Source organism: Centroberyx gerrardi, chromosome 4 (assembly GCF_048128805.1).
Source record: "Centroberyx gerrardi isolate f3 chromosome 4, fCenGer3.hap1.cur.20231027, whole genome shotgun sequence".
Taxonomy (NCBI): Eukaryota; Metazoa; Chordata; class Actinopteri; order Beryciformes; family Berycidae; genus Centroberyx; species Centroberyx gerrardi.
In genome coordinates this window covers 10,221,141-10,230,346 of record NC_136000.1, presented here as the reverse complement: position 1 = coordinate 10,230,346, position 9,206 = coordinate 10,221,141, and positions in this window count along the sequence as shown.

Genomic DNA, 9,206 nt, shown 5'->3' with positions numbered 1-9,206 from the left:
TGTAACAACCGGGCTAGAGAAGGAGAGACATCTGAACGAGACTGTTGTGGTTTGTAGACCGTTTCATTTATAAGTAGAAAAGAATAGTGTGATGAGGTAGATTTGTTTCCAAAGTTAGATTATTGTGACAAAGAAACTGTCTCATCTGTAGCCCTTGTCCTTCTGGTCCTAGTCTCTATCCAAACCACTACAAGTTGTAGCTTGAAAAGAGTTATTTTTTGGCTTTGTTTGCTACCTAACTAGCCAGCATAGCCACACTAACCTCTACTAGCTATTGTGCAATTCAGATGTGTTTACAACAAAACAGTGATGGTTAGCTGGCCAGACCCTGTGATTTGCTATCTTATAAACTGAGATCATCTAAACACAAAATCAGTTAGATGTATCAGTGGCGAAATGTTCAGTTCCCAGTAAAAAAACAGCACACTAACCATGTCTATTGAATTCTTTTGAAAGCGCCAAGTCATACATTTAGAAACACAATCTCTTCACAGCCACTGTTGCCCAAGAGCTGAGGACCACCAATATGGCCTCCAGCGGGTGTGTTACGTCACCTGAAAGCCCTGTGTTGCTGACTATGACAAAAGATTGTACTGCACTTGATTAGCATATTACAGTGCAGAGGCAGGGAATTATAAAAATCCTGGGGCAACTCTTGCTATCATTTGGATTAGCAGTAAATTTAGTGAAACATGCTCAAGAACTAGGTCAAATTCTTAGTAAGCAGAAACAAGCTCAAGGGGCCCATCACAGATGCACTTTTACTTCTTTTCTTTTTTTTTACTCTATTTCTCCCTCTGTCTCCTTTCTTGTCTGCCTATGTTTTGCTTTGTACTCTGTGTTGTGTTGTGTTATGTAGTGAGCAACATGGCAGGGCAACAATGTGTCTAGCAGGACAAATTAGAGCATCTCTAGCATACTTTTCTCAAGGCAACAGGGAGGAAGCTGAGCCACCAGGTTCCCCATACAGCCCCGCACCTACTGGAATTCCTTACACATACATGCACATGCACATGCACATGCACATGCACATGCACACACACACACACACACACACACGCGTGCACACATGATTACTGCCTACCAATGCCACATGCCGAGTCCACGCATCCCTTCCTTTCCAAATCACAGCAATTCACTAGTAAGGAATTCATTAATTTGAACATGACCTCTGACTAAGAAATACAGACTTTATCAATATTTTAAGAATTCTGCCCTGCAACCCACTAATGGATAATTTTCTGCTGAGCATCTGATCTGTATTTGTCTTTCATCTCAAAATAGCTGCACTCTGTCTTAAACATCAACCTCTGTTTAATAGAGAAATTTTCTAGCATTCACTCTGACCGGCTCATTACAGAGCTGTCATTATTAATGAATAGAAAAGAATAAAATAACGTGCAAGCTCCACTGCCAGCCAGGGGCCCGAAACTCACATTTAATGCGACTGTCTTGACTCAGGATTACATTAGAAATTCCTGATAGAATTTAGGAAAAACACCATCTGCTCTATGACCTTTCAGTTTCTCTTTTTATTACCTTTGAGAGTAGGAGTCACTTTAGGCAACTCTCATGGTGCGTTAGGCTTTGTGTTGCTGTTACTAAAACATACAAGATGACTTACAAGGCTAGGAGTGTGAACTATGACATACAGCAGCCCCGGGGAACACTTGTTTTGGCAGACATTGTTCAGACTGGTACAGCTGCACAACCATAAGGCACAAAACTCCACAAACCTCAATTTTGGGCAGTAAATTTTTCATCCAGATCTCAGTCTCAGACACTGTGCGCCCCATCTTTCCGACCGGGGCTCAGAGCCTCTTCCTAGAGGTAGATATCTCTCTCTGGTCATGATAATTTAATGAGGGCAGAGGTTTGACAAATGGGTTTGAGAACCAGTGTGGACTGTGCAAGCCAAGGCCATGACACAGATAGAGGAGCTGGTGTGCTACAGAGGGATCCTGGGGCTGCTCCGCTGGTGGAAACATGCTTAACTAAGACTGGACATGTCCATGGAGGCTCCTCATTAGACATGAAGTCAGTTTAGAATGAGAGGACTCATCAATCTCAGACTGGGTAGGTTGACCTATACTGGCAGCTCTCCAGCTTTAGCAGGAGCATGTCTATAAAAAGGTATTGGAACTGGAGCACAATGCTCATTATGAATGACAAAGTGAGCCTAGCGGGTGAAAGCATGCTAACTTCATGGTAATTCATGCTGATGAGCAATGGGAACTGCTTTGCCCTATGGCACAGAATATTAGGATGAATGAGGCTAGGTTTGGGGTAATTTTGGAGCATTTGTTGAAACTGTCTTAATAAAAAAAATTGTGAGAACACTTTCCAGTAAACAGGACAGTATTCACAAAGAGCTAATAATACTCTTAAATAATCACACATCACTATCGCGATGACAGATGCTCTGGGCCCAATTCAGTCACAAGCATTTAGTGAGTTTCTGGGGCAAGATTAGAATAGCATGCCGTCACATCAAGAAGAAGTGATAGGTACTTGCACACAGTGAAGCACTTGTGTTTTTCACAATGCAGATGATATTATGCCTTTTCTTGGGTGTGGTAAGTAACCTTTGTTGTGGCTAAAGTGTATACTACAGTGGATATTGCCCACACAGTGCGTCATCAGATGGCCTTAGGTTTATTTGTGGGTGTACAGAGCTTCATCCCCAGAGAGGATGCAGGGTAATGGCTGAGAAAACTGGGTCCACGCAGTTGAACATCTGTTGGCCAAATGTAAACAAACAGAGATGGGGTCAAGTCCCACAACTGGCGCAGCAGCAGCATCTAAAAACAACCCAGTCACACAACAAATCAGGAATCCAGCGCAAATGGTTACCAGTACAGCGGAGCGGCCTTGACTGTGAGTCAAAGTATCATATCATCTCCCTGCATAGATCTATTTTCTTCAGAGAAAGTGCAGCTTGGCATCCAACGTGTGGGAATACTGTTTACCATAATGCTACGTGAGAGGGCTGGTATGTGCGGCTTCAGATCTGTTGTGGGTTCAGCGTGGGCGGCCTGGGAATGTGTTATTACTTTCTCTCGGTGGATACCCTTTATTAAAGTCTGCTATTCAGGTATTCGGTTCAGTTTGAACAAATAAAGGAAAACTTCAATATTGTCAGTTCTCACCAAACAATGTATAATCCATATGTGAGCAAAAGACTGCCAAGTCAGATATTATGGTTTAACTTCACTTAATAGGTACAATAGCTCTTTTCTTCATGAGTATCAGCAGGGAATAGCTGATAGACAGGATACACTCAGGATAATGCAGCGCTTAATGGCAGCACCAAACTAGCCAATGTGTGACTGAACCCTGACTGACAAGTAGAGCTATAATACATGACATCTGAAGGTCGCTCTTATTCAAAGTGTCATACAATGATACACTACCAGCCAAAAGTTTGGACACACCTGATTGAATGTACTATATTTTGTCATTATCTTAAAGCCATTTTGATCTAAAGGCTTATACTTAAAATCTTGAAATTTGCTTTTTAGACACATACAGTATATACAGTGAAGTGAAGTGATGCCCATGCATGAATTTCTTTCCAAAGCCTGGGTGGCTACTAAAATAATATAAAATATAAAATAGTTTTGATTTAACACTTTTTTGGTCACTGCATAATTATATTTGTGTTATTTCATAGTTTTTATGTCTTTACTATTATTCTAAATGTGGACAATAGTAAAAATAAAGAAAAATGCGTGTGTCTAAACTTTGCCGCTCCACTGATTGATATGCATAGGATCACAACCTCGGCATACTGTCTGAGGAAAAGACCTGAGGCTTCTAAACTTTTCCTGATGAAAGATGCACCAAACTATCACATACTGCCACACACAAACTATATTTTTGACATCACATTTCTCAAGGGGATTCTCTTGCAACCCTTAAACAGCAGCAAACACAGCTGTTCCCTGAAGCTCCCAGCATATTACCATAAAGCGCTCAGCTGCATTAAAGGCTATTAAAAAATACGATTTTTGGCTAAGATCTCTGGTGATGCCAACCCTCTTTGCCCAGTACATAAATGCACTTATAGCACTTGGCGCTGGGTAGCAACATCATCCTCTGGACTTCCAGACTCTAGAAGAAAATTTAAGGGAGTTGGCAGTGAGTGTCTTCTCTATTATTACCTCTTTTGCATTCCTTGTGTAGTGTGCCCACGCTGATACTTTTCCCCTGAGCATTGCAAAAAAGAGCTGATCTGCAGTCATTTTGGGTCAGGGTTTACCGCACCTTTTGAGTGAATATAATCCAGTGCTGATTTAGGCTTGGTGGGTAATGCGCGATAAAGATTAAAAAGAAAAAGGTATTCCTTTGCGTATGTTTGGTGGCAGAATTAAAAATACATGACTTGACGCTGGTTTGGTGTATGTTGATTATCAGCCATGAGTGTCATAGCTGAAAGCGAGAAAAATGAGGTGTGGGGCAACATCAAATGACACCGCTGCACATCAACCAGAACACACGTTAAAAGAGTTCTTTGGTAATTATCAAATAACTTGGCACTGACTCATAGCAGAGCCTCGTGCCAGTTTCCACCCACCCCAGGTTGGTAGCGTGCTGAGCCAGCTGAGCTCAGGCTGGGCAGAGCGGTCCAGGCGAGGCGGCATCTGTCATCACATTCCAGCACACCTGACTCACCAGCCGTCATCACACTGCCTTTTTCAGTCAGGCCTCGGTGACTCAGCGTTATCAGCTGGTCTGCTGTCTAGTGAATGGAGTCCCCATCACTCACTCAGTCACTGTCTGTTACATTTCTTTGGTCATAGTTAGCCATCCCTAACACCGGCACCTAAGTACCTGCCAGTCTGGCTGCCAGGGAAATGACACACATCTACATTCTGCTCAGCTCAGGAAGCTGAAACAGCATTTCACATCTTTTTTTTTTTTTGTTTGTTTTTGTCACCGAGAGTGATCAAAGCCTAGCTGCCTCCTGCATATTTACATTCATCTTTGAACACACCGGGTGGCTTTCTCTGGTAATAATAGCATTGTACATTATTATGCCTGCCCTGTCTGTCTATAGAGCAGCATGCCCAGACCTTGTCCAATTAGAGCAACACTCTCCATGTGGTGTGTGAGTTAATTAACATCATAGATGCTGCACAAGACAGCCAAAGAGTTCTGCTGCAAGCTACAGAGAAAGAGCATAGGAACAGGTTTGCTTCTTTCCAAATTGTAGAGCAGTTTTTAGCATTGCCATTGGCATTGGGGGCTGCTGTCTGAAATGTATTGTGTATGTTTGTGCTGTATTTGAGATCTGTTGCTAGAAGATGTACCAAACAATTTAGAGCTGTTGTTGTACGCTTACACTGCATTTTATACATTTATAATGGTCCTCTACAGAGTGACTTACAATGAATGCAACAATAGAATAAGCTTCAAGTCCTATTTAACCAAAACCAACCCAAGCAACCAATATTAAACAGTGCAAAGGTCAACGCCACAGCACCCCAGAAATAGTGTTCTAATATTCCTGTGTCCCTAGACTGATGACAGAAGTGTGCAGGATTAATAAATAAACATTAAGGAGAGGCAGAAAGTTAAAGTTACATAAACAAAATAGTTGTATTATTTGTGGTGCAAGTATAGGTAGAAGATACTGTATGGGTGAAGGGATGTGATTCATGGTGAGAGGTGGATGTGGAGTCTTTACGAGAATTACTTACTTGTAAATGATTTACCAAATTCCTTTTTGAAATGCAAGGCTGCTCTCTTTTATTTGTTTGTTTGTTTTATTTGTTGTTGTTTTTGTATTTTCTGACCTCAAACTCATTTTCAAGCCAGTATTTTGTTACATAAAGATACATGTGGACCATGAAGCACAGAGTACACAGATTGTGATTCTGAGTCAATTTCAGTCACACGCTTAAAAACATGTCCCCGTTGCTCAATAGGATCCAGGCGATTTTCCCAAACAACTGCCGTGGCAACTCAGTGGGATTTGATGACACCAAAAGTGTGTGCTCTGGGCTTAAAGATGGCTAATGTTTGCAGTGGATAAAGCAATGATATAACCTCTGTGATTCATCTGTCTGAGGTCATTTACAGTTCAAGTATGGTGTTCTTCTAACATTCTTGTTTTCCTTTTGGGCAGAATGATGCTGCAAGTGGACAAATGGAAGAGTAGCAATGCCTTGTTTGCCACAGAGGAGAGTGAACCACAGACACCCATCTCTGGACCACAGACACAACTCCATTGGTGGGCTAGCCATACTGGAGTAACTAGCAATGACTACCGTCCCTTTCTAATGAGCACAAAACACCCATGGACCGACAGAAGCGGGCCAATACGGCCTACAGAAACTCAGCTGAACAAAGCCTGCAAGCAAACACAGAGGAGGACCATACCGCTGCTACCAAACCACAGCAAAGGAGCAGCAGACACATTCAACTCCTCACAGGTGTTCAGTGGCCCCTGAAATGGCTGGCAAGGTATGGAGCGCCCCAAGCAAATCTGAGCTGAACTGGATAAACTGTAGTTGCAAGCAAGGAGGCTTGCCTGTTTTTAAAAAAAAATCATCTTTCTAGATATAAAGTGTTTATTACACCGCTGTGTCAGTTTGTGTTCAGTAGCAGTTAGACACAGTTGTGGGTTATCTATTTGGTGAATTATTTATGTGAACTAGTCAGAGAAATATATGAGTGGTTAACATTCGGAACATGTTACAGCTGAGGTCGATGCTGAGCATCTCACTTAGAGTAGGGTGTTTTAGTTACTTGCTGAGTCCACAGACAAAAATTGTCTCTGCAGCCATGTTGAAAAACAACATCTATGAAATGTTTTTGGTCTCCTTTCTGCAAAAAGAGTGATTTCTCTATATTGTAACTTGTCTGACAAGGACATAATGCCATACAGTATAACTGCTGTAGATCAAAATGTTTTACATTAGGTCGTCAAGATTTCTCAATGGCTCAGTGAAGGTGAAGAAAGGGCTCTTGAAGACCATCAGACCATCAATAAGTTATCTCACCCAAAACTAAAACACAGATCAGGGATGCCTCCATAGCAGCAAAGAGAGCTAGCTTTATGCTAACTTCAAGCTGAACAAATTCCTCGGCTGTAAGCCTATTTATTGTATTTGAGTCCATTACTTAATAAATAAATAGAAAGTAAGTGTGTGAAAGTTTCCTGGGTAACCTTGTCCAGTGGTTTGTTTGCCCTTCCTCATTACTGGGGCTGCCTGAAAAACAGCTCCACTAGCAATATGAATATCTATTTGGTTCATTTATAAGGAGCACATATGTCCCGCAATGGTCATAAACAATTGTAAGAGATTAGCCATAATAGAAAATAAAAAAACCCAAAAAACCCCCTTCACTGTCAGCAATAATGTACAGTAGTTTATTCAGAGGGATGGTATTATATGTGAAAGAGAGAGGTGCCGACCAAATGAGCATCCAGTGCACTGGATAATCACTGAGGTGTATCACAGAGATTTCCACTAGGGTTACATTTAATAGGAAGGTGAAGTCAGTGGAATGGACGTATTTCAGGATAATGAACTCATATTGAATAGGGTCTCCCACCGTTTCCCTGTCAGCTTCGCAATGAGAAGAGAGTGCCGCGTAAACAATCACAATGTTTAAAAGAAAAGCTATTACTTCACAGTGAATTATGCTCACCTCTGGACTAACTGCTGACAAGTACTTTCTCAGTGATCTACAAAATGCTGTCTTTTCTGTCAGAGGAAGGCATATAAAGCAGCTGTCGATGCCAGATTGTATGTGAGGGACAGAGTGTGATGGGGGAAGACCAGGTGGTAAGAAGGTAGGTACAGTAGGAGAGGGGTGCGTCTGTCCCAATCCTGCAGCTGTAACCTGTAGTCTTGCAGCTGCCAAGCCCGGTACGTGCACAGACTTGCTGATCCGCGAGCGCACTGCAATGTCCTTGGGGAAGGCTAAAGGGAGATACCGCTAATCGTTCAGAGTTGGATTCCCCACAACTCCTGAGCAGGCTTTAAGCTGTGTGACTCACACAACACAAAAAAAAATGCACAGACAGAACAAGCCAGCAATGAGACTTGGAGCTTGCCATTGTACTCATCCTTTTGTTCCATGAAGTTTTAAGTGGGCCCTAACAAAACTCTGGTCAAGCGCTGTAAAAACGGGCCTGCCACCATCATCCTCAGTTATCAGCAATAATATTCAAATTTGCTGAGTTGTTCGAGCAAGTTAATTCCCATTTCGGTGGCTAAAGTTTAATTGGGTGTTCGCCACAGCGGACTTGTGGCATCACTTCCAGTGTAGAGGAATAGGATGTGCCTAACTGAAATAATTGGCCCAGAGAGCAGTGCTGGTTCTAAATTACGCTCCCTTGCTCTCCCTCCTCCTCCCTATAGCCTGCCCCTAAAGCGAACAGTAGCGGCGAGCGGGGAGAAGGAGAAAATTTTTAACAGGTGCAGCAGCACAAAAGGGGGGATTTAATTGGGCCTCAAAGCTGGCGAAGTGGCAAAAGATCAGATATGGTAGAGAACACGTCGCTTTTCAGGAGGGTCTGCGCTGTGTGTGCTGCCCTGTAATAAGGCGAAGGAGGTCCCTTCTTATCACCAACAAAGTAGTGGTCGCACCCAGGGAAAAAGCCTCAACTCGCCTCCTATAATCCTTTAGCAGGGCCAAAATTGCATAACAGCCTGATTCAATGACTTCCTTTTGTTAGGAGTCAACTCAAGAGACATTAGAGGAATCCCCCCTCCCTCCCTCCCCCCCCATACATCTTGAAATGTTACAACTAGTTTTGTGATGTTTTCTGTTCTGTTGAAAACAGTCTTGACTCTGGCCTGACGTGACGTGGTAAATCATATCGGCTCAACCCTCCCTTTCCAAAGGATGGGAAGGAGGAGAGGGCCCACATCTGTTTCAGTCTCTCCAGGTTGTCATGGTAACAGTTGCCTTACAGTTGAATCCCCACCTGTACACAGAAGCTTTGTAGTGGTTGATACCTCACTTTGGGTGTGGTGGTGATGATCATGTGCACCACGTTCTGTCTATGTATTACTACTAGATAGAATGTTCAGTACCGTTTCCAGTTGAATTGTTATTGCACTTGTTGACTTTGTATTGTTACGACAGGGAGAAATAAAGTTTTATCTTTTCCAGTGTGTTTAAATCCCTGTGTCAAGTGCTCTTTGAAAAACTCCTTTTTTTTTCATAAAAGCTTCAAAGCCAAGTCT